The following is a 17,826-nucleotide window of genomic DNA, read 5'->3' on the forward strand; positions in this document are numbered from 1 at the left end:
AAGCGGAAGCGGTGGAGTTGCGTTAGTTGCTCTGAGCTCGCCTGGCGCTGGTCTTCGGTGGCTTCTGACGTATGTCTTACGTCACTGGGCGGCATTACATATTGTGCGGTGGATGGGGAGTCTCGGGGCTCTCAGAGAGGGAAAGGTGCAGGCGTGGCCGGGAATAAAGGGAAAGAGACCTTTTTGCAAAATTTAGGGATCTTACCCGTGTACGCTTCACACTACACAAGAGGAACTGATTGCATCAAAGAAGCTGCAATCCGAAAAGAAATTGCAAACGGTGTTCATGAGCTTTGTTTACTTTATTTATGATGTAGTGGTGTAGGGTCTCTTGCTTGGGGGGGGTGGACTAGATGATTTACAAGGTCCCTTCCAACTCTGTTAATCTATGCTATATAAGTGTTGATCTGCAACCCATCAATCCCAAAAACAGGCTGCCAGTGATGGCTCAGCCTTCTGTCTCATCAAGAAGGCTATAACCAGTGGTACTGCTGTTGTTTTGGTTTAAAGGCAAAAAACCCCTTAATGAAAGTGCATTCCCTTGACATTGTTTCTCATGAAGTGTCACCTGCCACTGGGTAAAACAATAATCAGTTACTTAATTTGGAGTAGAATGAAGCCAGGTGAGCATAGTTGGGTATTTTGAATAGCAGGTATAACTGCCTGTCAAATTGTCGTCCTAAACATGTTTCAGGCATGGCCGTGGCCTATGCTTGGCTTGTGACTATTATGCTGAACTATTTTTGAACTGGGTCAAGAACTATTTCAAAAGAATACTAAACCAGCGTCCAAAGCAGCCTGGATGACGGGTGGCAGGTACAGAAGCAGAGAATAAAGCAGGAGGAAACTCTTGGTGTAAACCTGAACTAGCCATTCAATCCCAGAAAAATACCGTATATGTTTGAATAAAGTAAGCATCAACCGGATGCAAGAAGGTGCTTCAAAGCAGGAATGGGCAAGCTTTTGTTGCCTTAATTCAAATGCATTTTCCCCAGGATGGCATTATGAGCCAAGGAGATGAGGCAGCTTTTTAATGAGATGCTGACAGATGTATAGCACATGCTACACCTGCTGCAAAGCAACTTCAGCTTCAAATCTGAAGTGTTGCATATTCCTTGGTAAGTTTATTAAACATGGCAGATATATATATCTGCGGACACACGGGCAGACACACACACACACACATACACATATATATATATATATATGTCTGTGTCTGTGTGTGTGTTTGTGTGTGTTGTATTTGTGCTGATAAATAAAGGGAGACTAGTATAGATCTATTTCAAGTTATTTAGCTCTCATCAGCTAGCCATACCCTTACTGGGATTAGAACTTGTGCTGTATTACATCTTAGGCAGATGTGTTAACCACTAAACCACAAGGTCCTTCTCCGTTATCAGCTGAGCCAGGGAGATAGGTATGTATTAAGTGTTACAACCCCTGGTATGCCCAAATATGGGAGGAAGCCCACTGCTTCCACTCTCTGCCATCGGCTCATCACAAGAGACCATCCAGACAGAAACCCAATATTTTTACTGTTGACTTTGTTACATTTGTGTTGTATTTGTGCTCATAAATAAATATATATAGTGTTCTGACTCCCCTCCATCCGGTGATTTACGCCGACACCGGCTTAGTAATTTGCCACTCTTTCCTTACACAATTACCATCCTGTTGGCTGAAAGCCCAACATGACTCACTGGCAAGGCGTTGGCAGCAACCCAGACTCCCACAGACAAGAGATACAAGACAAACAAGAGCTTCTCCGGCTTGGTATGAACGGTTGTGTCCTGCAAAAAGTCTCCTCCCAAAGTCTCTTCTTACATGCTCTCTTGGGAGGAGCCAAGCCACAACCACCTGGGCTTGATTATCTCTTATGAGTCTGTCTCCGTAACTGTTGCCTCTGTTTCTCTGCCCTTCTTTGCCTGGCGTCAGGGACAACCTCCCTTTGATCTTCACCACTGCTCCATGCCTTAGGCGCCTCCTGGTGACCAACCAGCCTCTCTGGTCCCTGCTCGGAGTCTGAACCCTGCCCAGGGTCCTCCACATCTTCCATAGCAGACTCATAGGGTCCCTCGCTATCAGAGTCCATCGGCAGCTCCAACAGCTCCTGCTGGGCCACAACATATTTGTATCTATAGTATTGCATTAGCAGGATTACTTACACCTTTGTCCTATCCCGGAAGAATCTTCAGAGGTTCTCATCTTCTGTTCTATGTACAGGAAAGGCTTTTCGACCATGGATGCTTTAACATCTGTATTTAAAATTCCTCAAATCGTAATACATAGGTTGTTCTTACAACCACAATTGATCCCAAAATTTATGTTGCTAAGCGAGATATTTGTTAAGCGAGTTTTGCCCCACTTTATGACCATTGACTTTGCTTTTCAGAAGTTTGCAAAAGATGATCATACTGCATTGGTCATAAATACAAATTTTTAATACAATTGAAAATAAGTCATATATTTCTTTTCTCCTGAATTGGACTGTTGAAGATATCTTGAAGAAACAGAGCTTACTGAGCTTACTATAATACAGTGCTGAAAGTGTATTTGTGGATTATACATGCGCACAGGAGTATCTGTTAATTCTAAATCTAGGCTTATTTCTTCAGGCTTCTATTTTGTACCTTCCATTAGCTGCTGTAGCTTCATGACTTTTAACCTCAGCAAACAGTATGCAACTTCAGCAGAAGATTAACTCTAAAAGATCCTAGAACCTCACTTCCCTTTCTGATAAAATAACAGACCACCTGTTCCAACAACTCTTGAAAATCATCAAAGATGTCCCTCTCTTCTTGTCCTCTACTATAGGATATAGTATAGGGAGTACAAAAAGTGACCTTTGCATAAAGAGTCAAGATTCTTTACCAAATCAGCAAGACAGAAAACATGGCTTAAGCCTAAGTCATGCAGCAGACACATGCAAAAATGTCTCCAGTAAGTACTTCCCTAATTCACAGCAGTATAAGAGGAAGGAGATAAAGCATAGTCAGACTTGCACGTTTCTTTTACCATAGTGAATCTTAATTTTTTTTAAAAAATAGTTTTAGTTTTAATGTGGGGTAGATTTGGTCTCATCTACATTCCAGAACCACTTAAGATCAAATCAGAAACTTTTGTTTCTGCTTTTAAAGCAACCGCAAGATGCAGTGTTGCATAAAGCCAAAAAACTGTTGTTTTATTGAATAAAATTGTGTGATAATTTACTAATTATATTGATTTGGATCTAAACAGGTATTTTGAAAGATGTTGGTTAAGTTCCATGATCCCTGGACTACTTGCTTCTCTGATCCCACTCCCATGCAAATATTATCCCTTCAGGGCTAGGAACCATGCCAAGTGAAATGGGTCATGATGTGGGTTAGGGTAAAAGGAGGAGGTCACAGGACCATGTATGGAATCCTGTTCAACTTTAATCATGAAAATACTTCTTTCTGCCTTTTTCATACCCACTTTCCTAGCCTTCCCCTACTGCAATCCAAAAAAAAAGTGTATAAAAACTACCATCTCACCACAATGCAGATAAATAAAATTGTCTAAACTACTGAAATATAACTTGGGGACAATAAGAGAAATATCTCTGCCTATGTCTTTACATGAAAGGGCATGCCTCAGTGTTCCATAAAATAGCCCTGCTAATAATAAATTCCTCAGGAACCATTTGGTACAGGTTGTCCTTGATTTATGACCACAGTTGAGCCCAAAATTTCCATTGCTAAAGAAGATAGTTGTTTTGCCCCATTTTGCTATCTTTCTTGTCACAATTAAGTGAAGCGCTGAGTTGAGTTAGTAACACAGTTGTTAAGTGAACCTGGCTTTTTCATTGGCTGTTTGTCAATGAAAATCACAATGACCTTGAGATCTTCTGTGACTGTTGCAAATACATGCCATTTGCCAGGCGGCTGAATTTTGATCATGTGACTGTGGGGATGCTGCAACAGTCATAAATGTGAAAAACAGTTATGTCACTTTTGTCAGTGCCATTATAACTTAGACGAGTCACTAAATGAATGGTTGTAAGCCAAGGACTAACTGTAATGACTTTAGTTTTAATTTCCAGTGGTAGCCTCCTGGAGCAAGATATTTGGAATGCATCCTATTATGTAAAACATCTGAATCATATTTATAACATTGAATATTTTCTCATTCCAGAATTCTCATTTCAGAAACCTACTCTGTATTATAACAGCAATCAGCCATATTTTTCTCCTTTATTTATATTTTCTCTAGTCCTACTACCAAACTAAGTTTTCTAGAACTGAGTTCCATGGCAACTGATTCAACAGAAACTCTGAGTTAATACAAATTCATTTCAAGGTTCCTAATCAGGTTAACACAGTCCTCTATTAAGTATATCACAACACTGTTTGAAGTTGAATTCACATCTTTGAGATACTGGTTTAGTAACATTTTCCAGTCATTCATTCATTCATTCACTCAAAATCTATCCTGATGTATCCCTGATCACTTGCTGCTTTTCAGCATATCAACATATACTTTAATATTAAATACCAAGATTCTAAAGAATGGCATCTTATCCTGAGGTAATATTATAATAGACAAAATTGACTGTAATTTGAAATTAAAATAGGTGAGCAATCTCAAAGTACATTGTAAATAACAATATGATTATCCTGACTATTGAAGTGGAAAAATAAAACTATATGAGTTGGTGGGTGCTGGTTCAAGGAAATTTCCTTGCTATTCCCTTTCTTGGAGATTTTCATCTATTTTTAGGGTAGAAAATTTTCTCAGTCCACAAGTAATGGGGCCAAGACAACAAAGTTCAATTTTGTTTACAGTTTCATTTATTTAAAATTATAGTTAATATATTTTGATGGTCATTTGTTTCATAAAAAACAAAATCTGCCTTTTTTTTAGGCCTCTATAATCTATATCCAAGATTTTCAGAAACCAAATATATCCCTGAAGTTTTTGGCATGCCCTCAATAACCTGTGGGCTTCAATGACAGATCTCGTTCCTTCATTTGGTTAAATTAACTTTGTGCACATAAATTTCTTTAAATCATGAAAATATTCAGCTGCTAAATGGCAGTGGTTAAAGCTAGATTTAATCATATTTAAAGCAATTCAATTTAGAACTGTGACTTAAATTAAGCATTTTTAATTGACCCTTGATTTTAATGTGCCTCCTCAAAATGTGGTTAATAATTAATACTTTGGCCCCTTAGACATTTATAAAATAGATTGCTCATCTTTCTGCCTCTGAGATTAAAGTGAAAAAAGAAAACTACTGCCGAACCATCTCCTTCATCTTTTTCCACTGCTGTATTCTTCTTGCAGCATCCTCAATATTAGAAAGACTCAAAAAATCTGGCTAAAGTTTAATAGAGAACAGAAGAACTGAAGTTTCAAAAAAATCTTTGGCACTCCCAGCTTTTTACCTACACCATGTTTACTACAGATTAGACTAGCTGTTCCTGTATAGTTGGGGGAATAATTAAAATGTTCTTTACTTCAAAATTGTTCTGCTAATTCACATTCCATCTTCTTATTGGGTTGTTGATCAATGTACAGGAGGAGGAGGAGGAGTTACCATGATGAAAACTATTAAGAGATTTACCACATCAGACAGAAAATTGGCATGGTGGGGGGGTATTAAAAGATACAGTGGGTCAAATTGTTTGTTCTCAGGCAAGGTATTCATTGTATGTTTTTTTTTTTAATGTAGTCAATTACTTAAAAGAATTCCATTCCATCTTGTTACTGATTCTACTTCACTCACTTTAGGGCAAACCTTTGAGCTGCCTGCAGCTCCAGTAACTCTGAGATGGTGCCACTGAGAATTCAGTGACAAAATGACAGATTTTCATAATCCTTTTTTTAAAAAAAATGTCTGAGATTAAAAGAGAAAGACTTTTTAATTCCCTCTTAATTCATCTCCCAGAATCTTTCCCTAGTCAAAGTCTAGGGTTAACATTCAGATATTTTGCTAAAAAATTACATAATTTGGGATTATTATTGCATGGGAGGATTAAAAGTGGAAATGGAATCCATTTGGATTGCCACTTCTATTGTTGGTCTTCTTCCAAAAGCAAAAATTGTCTCTGCACCTACTGGTTATAACTGTAATAGCTTTCTACAGTCTTTGAGCAAATTGAAAGGCAAGATTTCAATGTAAGATTTCCTTCAGGAAGCCCCTGTGCTGTTTTTCTTTCTTTCCTTCCTTCCTTCCTTCCTTCCTTCCTTCATTCCTTCCTTCCTTCCTTCCTTCCTTCCTTCCTTCCTTCCTTCCTTTCTCCCTTTCCTCTGTGGGAAGCAACCCGCCGCACCCCAAGCAGTTTTTCCATTTAAAGCAGGATTCCAAAGGTTGCAGCGTTAAGACTTGTGGACTTTAACTCTCAGAATTCCACAGACAGGTGTGCTCAGTTCCAATTTAAAGTGACAGCATTTGTTTTTCTCCTTTGCGGAATCTCCTGTGAGTTTCCTTCCTTCCTTCCTTCTTTCTTTCTTTCTTTCTTTCTTTCTTTCTTTCTTTCTTTCTTTCTTTCTTTCTTTCTTTCTCTTTCTTTCTCCCTTCCTCCCCCCACCCTCTCTTACTTTTTAAAGCTTTTTTCCCCCTTGCCTGAATTGGCAGGGGATCTTTTTTTAAGAAAGCTTCTGACAAAGCTTCTGACGGGAGAACAGGTTCATGGCCAAGCCACCATTTTTACTACTGGCCCTATCCGATACACCAGATTTTCACTACCTTTTCTGGCATACCGGACAGGACCAGGAGGAACCCACCTCTAACTAGAATACTGCAATCAGTATCCCCCCATTCCCAGTCCTTCTTTTCTCTAGACTAGTCAGACCCAAATCCTGTAACTGTTTTTCATGTTTTAGTCTCCAGGCCTTTAATTGTCTTAATTGCTCTTCTTTGTATTTTTTCCAAAGCCTCAACATCTTTTTTGTAATGGGGTAACCAAAACTGGATGCAGTATTCCAGGTGTGGTCTTACTAAGGCTTTATAAAGTGGTACTAATACTTCACGTACTAATACACACTGCTGATTAATGTTTAAGACCCTAAGCTCCCTCTCATAGTTACTGTTTTTGACCCAGGTTTTGCTTAATCTGAACTTGTACCTTTGGTTCTTCCTGCCCAGGTGTAAAACCTTGCTTTTCTCCACATTAAATTTCAATTTGTTGGATAGGGCACATTGTTCAAGTCTGTCAAAATCTTTTTGGCTCCTGAGCTTGTCTCTTGTGTTATTTGCTATTCCCAGTGGTGTATTAACCATTAAGCAGACTAGGTACATGCGTAGGGCACCAGGCCCAAAGGAGGAACCACAAAGTTGAGAAAGAAAGTAAAAACAATGAAGATTTTTACAGCATGTACAAAGGAGGGTGGCACCCATATTTGTCAGTGCTTCGGGTACCAGTAACCCTTAATCCGCCACTGGCTATCCTGCCAGCTTAGTGTCATTTGCAAATTTGATGAGTTACCCTTCTATTCCCTCATATAATACCTGTGTTTCCAAACATACCAAAGTCAGAAATGTGAGGCTGTGTCAGCAGACACCTAATTGTAACCTATACATAGAGGTAGCCAATGAAATCAGGTCAGGAATACACTCACAACACAAATTCCTGTGTTACGCACTCCCTTGTAGTCAAGGAAGGCTCTATGATTAGTCAAATTCACATGATATTCATTTTGAGTGTCCTGGAATTTATTTTTGTGAGAGCAATCATGATGTGCTGTAATGTACTTATTTATTCATTTAGTTGCTCCCTGCACCTTTGGTGGGCACACAAAGTGGTTAATTGATTTAAGAACAATGAATATTACAAGTTAATAAAAAGTAACATTTGCATTAAAGTAAACCCTTAACCAGGGGTGAAATCCTCCCAGTCCGATGGAACCGGTAGGGATGATTGTCCTTGGTTCTGCGAACCAGTAGTAAAAAAAAAAAAAAAAAAAAAAAAAGCTTTTGAGGATTGCACGGTTCAGCTGTGAGCCGTGCAATTGTTGGAAGCTTTCCCCCGCTTTTTAAAGTATTTTTTTCCTGTCGGTTTGGGCAAATAGGCAGGGAAAAAATGCTTTAAAAAGCGGTGGGGGGGAGGTGCTTCGAAAGAGAGAAAGGGAGGGAGGGAAAAAGGAGAGGGAGGGAGGACCACAAACCTGGCACTAGATGCAGCTTCAGAGGATACCTTGAAAAAGCACAGCAATCCAGGGCTGGAAGGGACCTGGAGATCATCTAGTTCAACCCCCTGCTCCAGCAGGACATTGTTAAAGTGAGTTTTTGTCTTTTGACCCACCCAGTCACATGACTACATAGCCACACCCACCCAGTCCCATGACCCCACCACCAAGCCACGCCCACAGAACGGTAGGAAAAAAAATTAGATTTCACCACTCCCCTTAACTAACCACTGAAAACCCGAGAAAAGAGATGTGTTGTAGCCTGGAGTCAATATGAAAAGTCCCATTCTCAAGGGAGTGGGTTCAATAAACTGGGTGCAACATAGGGGAAGGCCCCTCCATGTCCAAGAAAAATACGGCTCTAAAAGGAACCATTTCCAAAAAAACCCAGATGGATATTTCTTCTAACAAAGTCTGCAAAATCAATGGTTTTGTTAGATAATTAGTTTTTAATTGGGAAAATGTAGTTCTGTGGAAGGATGGGATCCTGGCTTTACTCCTTTGCTCTCCCAAAGCCGTCTGGCAAGACAGGAGATCTTAGAGCAAAAAGGTGTTATGGTGATGTGGTGGGAGGTGTGGCTACCCTGCAGCCATCCTTGCCCAGTGAATGCATTTCAGATTCCTAACAAGCTTTCTTGTTAGCTTTGGGAGGAATCAGTAAGGTGCTGATCTGCTTCCAGCTACACTTTCCTGTTTGTAACTGAGATGCAGGCTGCACACTAAGGCTGACAAATGACCTCAGAGCACCAGTTTGGGGCCTTACCAGGTCTTAATTCAGCCCTGCAAGTTTCCCAACCGTGTTCTAGGCCAGCGTTTCTCAACCTTGGGAACTTTAAAACGTGTGGACTTTGAGTCCCAGAAATCCCCAGGCAGTAAAGCCCGCTGGGGAATTCTGGGACTTTTAAAAAAAAAAAATCTTTATTGGTTATACATTATTTTTTTAAAAATAAGACATACAAATACAACTTTAAACATACAAACCCCCCTCCCCCATGGTGACAGTCATTCACAGCCTTTTTTTTTCTTCTTCCTCATTGTTTAGTCTTTAACCAGCATCTTTTTGTTACAAAGTTCAAGGATCTAGTACAAAACCCACTTTTAGTTCCCATTGTTAACAACTGCTATTTAACTTTCCCCGTTTTAAGTCCCTGCTGTTCTCCTTGTTGCTCACATATACCATAGGTTCCAGCTAAGATAATGTTCCATTTCTCCTTTGTCCCTCCCCCTCAGCCAACCCATCATTCTGTCCATTTCTGCACACTCATAAATCTTTTTAATTATGGCATCTTCCGATGGTATGGAAAGCCCGCTGGGGAATTCTGGGACTTGAAGTCCACACAAAGTTTCCAAAGTTAGGAGATACCGGTCTAGACTAACTGCTGTTTCCCAGACAGAATCTCACCTCAAGTTGCTCATCAACCTTTTTCTTAACGTTTCATCTTTTTTATTCTAATTTGAATTTTTTTTAGCACATTTTAACTTTTCATTATATTGTAACCTGCCTGGAGTCACTGTGTTACTATGATGGGCAGCATAGAAATTTAAAAAAATTAAATAAAAATAAAATAAAATAAAACACACATTCTGTTTTCTTGCTGGCTAATCCCTGTTTCTTCTCCCCCCCCCCCCCTCAGCTTTCTTATGCAACAAGGAACTGAGTTTTATCGCTTGGCAATAGCACCATTATTATTTTTTACACACTCCTGCACAAAGATGAGACTTTTTGCTGTGTCATACACGGAGTTCTTGACTTAAGACCACAATTGAACCTAAAATTTCATTTGCTATATAAGTTTTGCCCCACTTTACAACCTTTCTTGCCTCAGTTGTTGAGTGAATCATTGCAGCTGATAAATTACTAACCCGGTTGTTAAGTGAATCTGGCTAACCCATTGATTTTGCTTGTCAGAAGGTTGCAATAGGGGGTCACATGACTCCGAGGCACTGCGGCCATCATAAATACGAACCAGTTGGCAAAAACAGAATTTTGATCACATTTTAATCATGGGGATGCTCCAAAGGTCGTAACACTGAAAAACAGTCATAAGTAACTTTTTCAGTGCCATTGTAACTTTGAACGGTCACTAAACGAAGTGTTGTAAGTCGAGGGCTACCTGTATTTAGTGAAAAGCTGGGGCTTTTAATCAAGAATATTCTATCAACAGAACATGGTATTGCCTCGTGCAAATTCATGCTACAACAGTTGGGTATGGGAGAGATAGCAAAGATTTACTTTTTTGAGGCAATGAAATAGAGCATGGGTGTCACTCGCCACATCACGTTGCCGTCATGTGTTTTGTGATGCTTTCCCATTCACGGAGGTGGGGTGGGTGTGGCCTGGGCATGACGCATATGGGCCGCCAGTTTAACTCCCCTGAGATGGGGGGTATCTGACATAGATTGAAGAGACTTCCTGATTTAGAGTAATGTAGCAATTAGGTGGGAGAGAACATTTATAAATACCAGGAGAGAATTTTCAAGACAGGAGGTAGAAATAAGAATAACCTTTGTACTTTCATTAAAGATCAGTTGTCTTTGACATTTACATATGAATAGCATAGTCCTTAAGAGTTTTTAAAGTGTTAAATAGAACACTGGAATAGCCAGTGGATTTCTGAAACTTACTAGCTAAAAAAAAATACTTCAGATATCAGTAATTTAATATCAGATATCAGTAATTTCTAGAGTAAATCATGTAGTTCAAGTGCTAATTTCACTGCTTTCTCCAGAATCTGCTTAAGGTATATTATACATATTCAGTTTATTTTGTAAAATCATAATCTATAGCAGTGTGTTTAAATACACATGTGTGCACATATGCTCACTTAAAAATCTTCTTGCTATAAATACAGGTAGTCCTCGACTTGTGACCACAATTGACCCCAAAATTTATGTTGCAAAGCGAGACATTTGTTAAACTTTACGACCTTTCTTGTCACAGTTGTTCCATGAATCATGGCAATTTCTAAGTTCTTAACATAGTTAACTTTACGACCTTTCTTGTCACAGTTGTGCCATGAATCATGGCAATTTCTAAGTTCTTAACATAGTTAAGTGAATCTGATTTTTCCCATGGACATTGCCTGTTATAAGGTGATCCCCGGGACACTGCAACCGTCATAAATATGAGTCAGTTGCCAACTGAATTTTGATCATGTGACAATGGGGGGATGCTGCAATGATCATAAGTGTGGAAAATAATCATAAATCACTTTTTTTCTGTGATGTAGCTTTGAATGGTGACTAAATGAACTGTTGTAAGTTAAGGACTACTTGTAAAGCAGAAATTGTTGCTGTTGAAACAACTGACTTTCTTTACTGGGGGGGAAATAGCCAAGAGAATAAAAGTAGGACAGGCTTCTTGCATTTGTACCCCCCCCCCCATTAAATGATCTGAAAGAGAAACAAGAATTTCAATAGAATAAAGCTGGAGATGCTGTAACACTTTATTCCTACAACAAGCAAAGGCTTACAATGGGACCAGTGCTCAGGGTCTGAATAGCAGCCTCTTGGGGAGAGGGGGGCTGGCTATTTAGCAACTTTTGTGTGATTGCTTTTGCTGAGAAAACGTGGCATTTAAGCTGTTGTTAAATGCAGAAAAAGGTCAGAGAGCAGGATCCCCAGAAACTGCAATATATTATTTTTCACTTTCTTTATGCACAGAAGGAATCCGCACTGCCAAGACTAGGCAGGACTCATTCAAAATAAGGTATTCCTGGCAACCCTGAAGTATTTACTGCTGTTAACAAAGACTGGCATATCAATGGGATTGAATCACAAACCCAGTCAACTACTGTCAACTACTGAAAAAAGAAGACCAGAAGCCGTTCACTTTTTGTCCGTTGGCAGTTGGTTGGAATAATACAATCAATTTTTGTTTGGAAATGTGCCGAGTCATTGCTATTGCAAAGCTTGTTTTAAATAAGCAAACAAAATATTGCTAACGTATTATAACTTAAAAGTTACCACTATTGATGTAAATGGTGTGATGCAGCCATCGGGTAATCAAGAGCTTGTAATATCAATTTGTAATTTTTTATTTTCAATATATTTTCTGTGAAATTCATTCAGACTTAGGAAAAGCTTATGAGGTATGATGACAGTGATAGCTAACCTTTTTGGTGTTGAGTGCCCAAAACGCGTGCACGCAACCCCCCCAAAATGCAATGCGAGCACACCACACACATGCATGCGCTTCCCCGTGCATGTGCTCCCCATGCCCATTTTTGGCTTCCAAGTTGGTGCAAGAGGATTCTCAGGCCCAAAATGGGGTGGGGGGAGCACACATGTGTACCCCCAAAATGCAATGTGAGCGCCCCCCCCCCACAGAGTGCATGTGCAGCATAGACCTGAAGAACAGTTGGCTGGTGGGAGGCATGCACACATGCGCGGTGGAGCTGGGCTGGGACGACGATTGGCATGCCCGCAGAGAGGGCTCTGCATTCCAATTGACAAACCATAGAAATCAGCAATCCATTGCTACATTTATCCTCCAATATTGTATCATATTACTTTTGGCCAGCTTTCCAGCATGAAAACTTCACAAAGTTTTTGGCTAGCTCCCCAGCATGAAAACTCCAAAATCTTAAATTCTACCTGCTCATGATATGGCTAAGCTAAACGTATGTCTCTATAATTATAACTTACAGTATACCTGCCTGTAAGCTAAAAAGTTGAATTTTTTTTCTTTTCTGGTCACCGTTTTTTCTGACCGCTGCATTACACGTTTTTTTCCCCAGGCACCAAAAAGCCTCGATTTTAAAAATAGCAAGTAACACCATTTTCAAGCATGGAATTGTACACTAAATCCCATACAAGCATCCGTTTTTGCATTTGGGTCAAAAAAAAAAATTCTTTCCTGGCCACCGGTTTTCCTGACTGCGGGATCCGGTGTTTTCTTCCAGTCACCAAAAGGCCTCGGTTTTTTAAAACAGCAAACAACACCATTTTCAAGCATGGAATTCCACCCCAAATCCCGTGCCAGCATTTGTTTTTGCACTTGGCTTGGGGAAAAAAAGCCACTAGTTTTCCTGACTATTGCATCACACGATTTCTTTGTCCAGGCACTAAAAAGCCTCAATTTTGAAAATCAGCAAATAACAGCATTTTTAAGCATGGAATTGCACCCCAAATCCCGTACTGGCATCCGTTTTTGCATTTGGGTCAATTTTTTTTTTCTTTCCTGGCCACCGGTTTTCCTGACCGCTGCATCATGCCTTTTCTTCCACAGTCACCAAAAAGCCTTGCTTTTTAAAAACAGCAAGTAACACCATTTTCAAGCATGGAATTGCACCCCAAATCCCATACTGGCATCCATTTTTGCAATTGGCTTGAAAAAATTGCTTCCTGGCCACCGGTTTTCCCGACCGTGGCCTCACACATTTTCTTCCCCAGGCAGCAAAAAGCCCTGATTTTTAAAAACAGCAAGTACCATCATTTTCAAGGATGTAATTTCACCCAGAATCCAGTACTGGTATCCATTTTTGCATTTGATTTGAAAAAAAAGTTGCTTTCTGTCCACCGAAAAGCCTCGATTTTTAAAAACAGCAAGTAATACCATTTTCAATCATGGAATTTAAGGGTGGGCTGCTGAGGGTTTGCACGGGTTCAGGAGAACCTCTAGCTAAGATTCTGTGCATTTCAGAGAACTTCTAAATCTCACTCCTGCCTTGTCCCGCCCACCCATCCCCTCCCAGAAATCCCCCCACAGCCCTTTTTGGATGCAGGTAAATGTATGGGATGTGCAGAAGCTCCAGGAGGCTACCAGAAGTTCAAAATTTTGGAAGCCCACCCCAGAAGAAATTCCATTCTGAATCTCATCCCAACATCCCTTTGGGCATTTGGGTTGAAAAAATGTTGCCCTCCCAGACCCCCACAGCCCTGACCTTGGCATCAAAAATATTCTTCCGGCACGCAAAAGACTTAAAAAAAAATAGCACCATTTTTAAGCATGAAATTCCACCATGAATCTTGGCCTGGCGTCCCTTTTTGCATTCATGCTGAAAATAATTTTTGCCTCCTAGACCTCCGTGACCCCAACCTCAGCATCATGAATTTCCTTTACCCAGCAACCAAAAACACTCATTTTTTAAAAACAGAAAGCAACATTACTTTTAAGCATGAAATTCAACCGGGAATCTAATTTTGGCATCTGTTTTTTGCATTTGGGTTAAAAATATTGTTGGCCTCCTGGTAACCTGCGTCCTGATCTGGGCATCAGGAATTTTCTTCCCCAGGCACAAAAGACTCTTGATTTTTAAAAACAGGAAACAGCAACATTTTTAAGCCTGAAATTCCACCCTGAATGTTATCCTGGCATCCGTTTTTGAATTCGGGTGGAAATTTATTTTTTATTATTTTTTGGCTTCCTGGCCTCCACATCCCTAATCCCCAGCATCAGTAATTTTTTTCTCCCAGCACCCAAACGACTCGATTTTTAAAAACATTAATCGTTACATTAAGTGTAAATATGCTTAGATACATAATAGCACCTAGACTTATTCTGAAAACACGAAATAGGAGACCACTAGGTGGAGTTGTAAACAACATAGTGCTTGTTGCTTTTCCTTTGCTTTGTTAAAGCTGCATCATTTTGCCAAAAATGTGAAAGGAAACAATGGAGAATCAGTCATACACAAATGTGGCTTTTATAGTTTAAAAATATTCTTATTCTTTGTAAAATATATTTATTGTAATAAATTATTTTTTCTTAGAGTTGAACTGATTACATTATCATCCTTGGCTTTTAATTCTTCTCCTTTTTTGTCTGTCTCATAACTCTTTTTCTTCTTGTGATGATGTATTTCTCCTTTTCCTGAATGGTATATCAGCCCACACTTGACTGAGAAAAACAATGAGGGATATCAGGAATTTCAGGTAACTATGAATGAAAACCATTTAATACTTTAATACTTTGAGTGCTAGATTTTACTAGTCTGCCTACCCTAAAGCTTAATTCTGAGGGTTCCCATTCCACATACAGCTAAATGCACAATGTTGTGTATTTTCTTTTTAATGTCACATTAACCTAAAAAAGAGCTGACCAAGCTACAAAGCATACCAAGCTATTTCTAGTTATCTGAATCTGACTTTAAGTACCTTGCTAAGAAATTGCTTTGTTGTGCAAAAATATCATACTGCTGTGTTGTGTAATTTATGCATTCTTTCCCAGAGTAATGTAAGGAGAACAAGGTCACTTTTTACATCACTTGAATGATTGAGTACATATTCTGGGGTTAAGGGACTCTCTTTCTTTCCTGAATGTCCAGGCTTTCGTCTTTTAATAAATCTAGATGGTCTCTTCTCTCAATACACAATCCCCCCCTCCCAAATTGCCTTGCATATATAAAACATGGACACCAGATTCATTATTTTGTATGCCATCACCAATGTTGAAGATTGTCTTTGCAGCTCAGAAAAATACTTGGTATTAAGCAAGAATTGTAATGGGTGACATTCTCTCCCCACCCCTGCTTGGTCCTAATCAATTAGGCCCTTGCTAGGTTTGAAATCCGTCAAGGCTTTTCACTTGTCCATGGATTCTTACTCAAGATCATCACTCTTCCTCAGCTAAGGTTGTAATAGAAGACTTAGCATAATGCTGAACAAGGAATATTTGTCCTGAATTTAAATAATGTATTATACAGTAAGGGGAGAAATCTTTATATGTTTAAGTGCAGCTATATCAAATTGTGGATTATTGCTTATCTGTGAAGTTTAAGACCCTGGGTCAAATATATTTTAGCATAAGCAAAATAATAGCTGAAGATGACTGTGAAGCTTAGCTAGATATAGTGTATAATGCATGCATTCCTGAATAACAACCAACAACTGCTTTAAACATTATTATTTGATTCATCTATGCCATAAGATGTGAGAATGGGTGTGTTTTAGTTTTCACTTTGTGAACGCAATCTTTATTTATTGAAAACTGTGGTTTATGGCTTGTGCGAGATTTGCCAATTATTGTGTACTGAGTTCACCTAGTTAAGAAGTGAATAATAACTTCAGTCACTATGGGTAGCTGTACAAAGTACAAGCTTAAAAGGAAGAAATAGAGAAATGTAAATTGATGAATCAGAGATATAATGACAGTGCATCTAGGGAGGTGAATAGTCAAAGTGCAGGTGCTATAACAGGTACTTTTGTCTCATAGTATTGTAGCATTCAGCCTTGTGAATAAGTGAATGTTGGCCTTTCATCCACTTGAAGTCAATTGGGATAGTGACCTTAGAGAGCTACTGGACTTCAAGCTTGTTTTAAAAAGCCCTTAATCTTTTGATCTGGGTTGGGAAATCTATTGATAGTCAACTCTCAACAGATTTATGATATTCACAAAGGCCTTTTTTTAAAGTACATCATAGAAATTTATCTAGTTTGTGAATCATTTTCATGCATTACTTATTTCTTGTTATCCTGAAAAGAAGTTTCAGGTGCATGGTATATAGTTTACTCAAAAATCTGTTATGCAAAAAAATATTTCTACAATTCATATTAGAGCAATATCATTAGTAGGCTAATTCAAGGCCATAAAATGTTCAAAATGTCAACACTAATAATAAAGATATGAATAGAACAGATCATTGCTGAGAGTAAATGACATTTCCATTTTAAAATGTGATTTGACTTTTGATTTAATGACAAATGCATAAATTTGCTGTATAGAATCCAGATGGCTTCCCAACATTTCTACTCTGTCCACATCAGGATTTTCCAATACTGAAACTATGATCTGGGGGGGGGGGATACATTTTTCCACATTATCGATGGCACAATTATTATTTTGATCTGATTTCTCTCTAAGAGGAAGTTGTGGGAATGCCCTGATAAACATTTACTTGATAATCAGAGAAATAGAAAGAAAGAGTCAATTGAAGAAACAATTTGTTGGCATTCAGGTCTAGCCTGCTCTTTCACCTTACCCGAATAAGATGTGCACCCATAATCTGAATGAAAGGCGGATCTGCACCTGATCTTTCAAGCCATATGTTTTAAAGTTGTTTGTAAGGTAAACTATTTAATGGAAAAACTCCAGTCCACCTTTTCTTCAGCACAGGACATGATGCTTGCATGAACTATAAATCCCATAATTTCCCACCAAGATCCCTAATATTGCAGAGAAGTAGAAAATAAATCAAAGTCTTACTAGCCTCCAGTACGCTATTTATATACATAAATGTACATTTGCTTTAATATTCATTTTTCCCCTCCAGTTTTGTCTCTTTATTTTACATTAACCACAGTGGGATGGCACTATTATTAGCTTATAATTGAACTAAAAGGTAGGGAATGTTTTAATAACCCCTGTCAAATCCATCATTCCAATTATGGGAACAATGGACATATACTTGGTATTCCAACCCAAATTCTATACAACCAGTAGATTTTTTTTCCAGTTACATCCAAATAGGATCAGATTATCATAGAGATGGCTACATTAGCTTTTTTTTCTGACAAGGAACACATTCCACAACAACAAACAAACAGTTGGTGGGCCCATTAACACTGTGACATTCCACATACAATCTCTGTTTTCAGACTGATAGGATACCACAGATCTCAAAGTTGATTTAATAAGCCTAATGTTGGGTTCTCTGTGCTTTTTCTCCATCCCCTGCTTTTTGTAATATATTGCCAATATATTGTAATATATTGAATTCTGAAAAACTCAAAAGG

The sequence above is a fragment of the Thamnophis elegans genome, chromosome 1, assembly GCF_009769535.1.
Source record: "Thamnophis elegans isolate rThaEle1 chromosome 1, rThaEle1.pri, whole genome shotgun sequence".
NCBI lineage: Eukaryota > Metazoa > Chordata > Lepidosauria > Squamata > Colubridae > Thamnophis > Thamnophis elegans.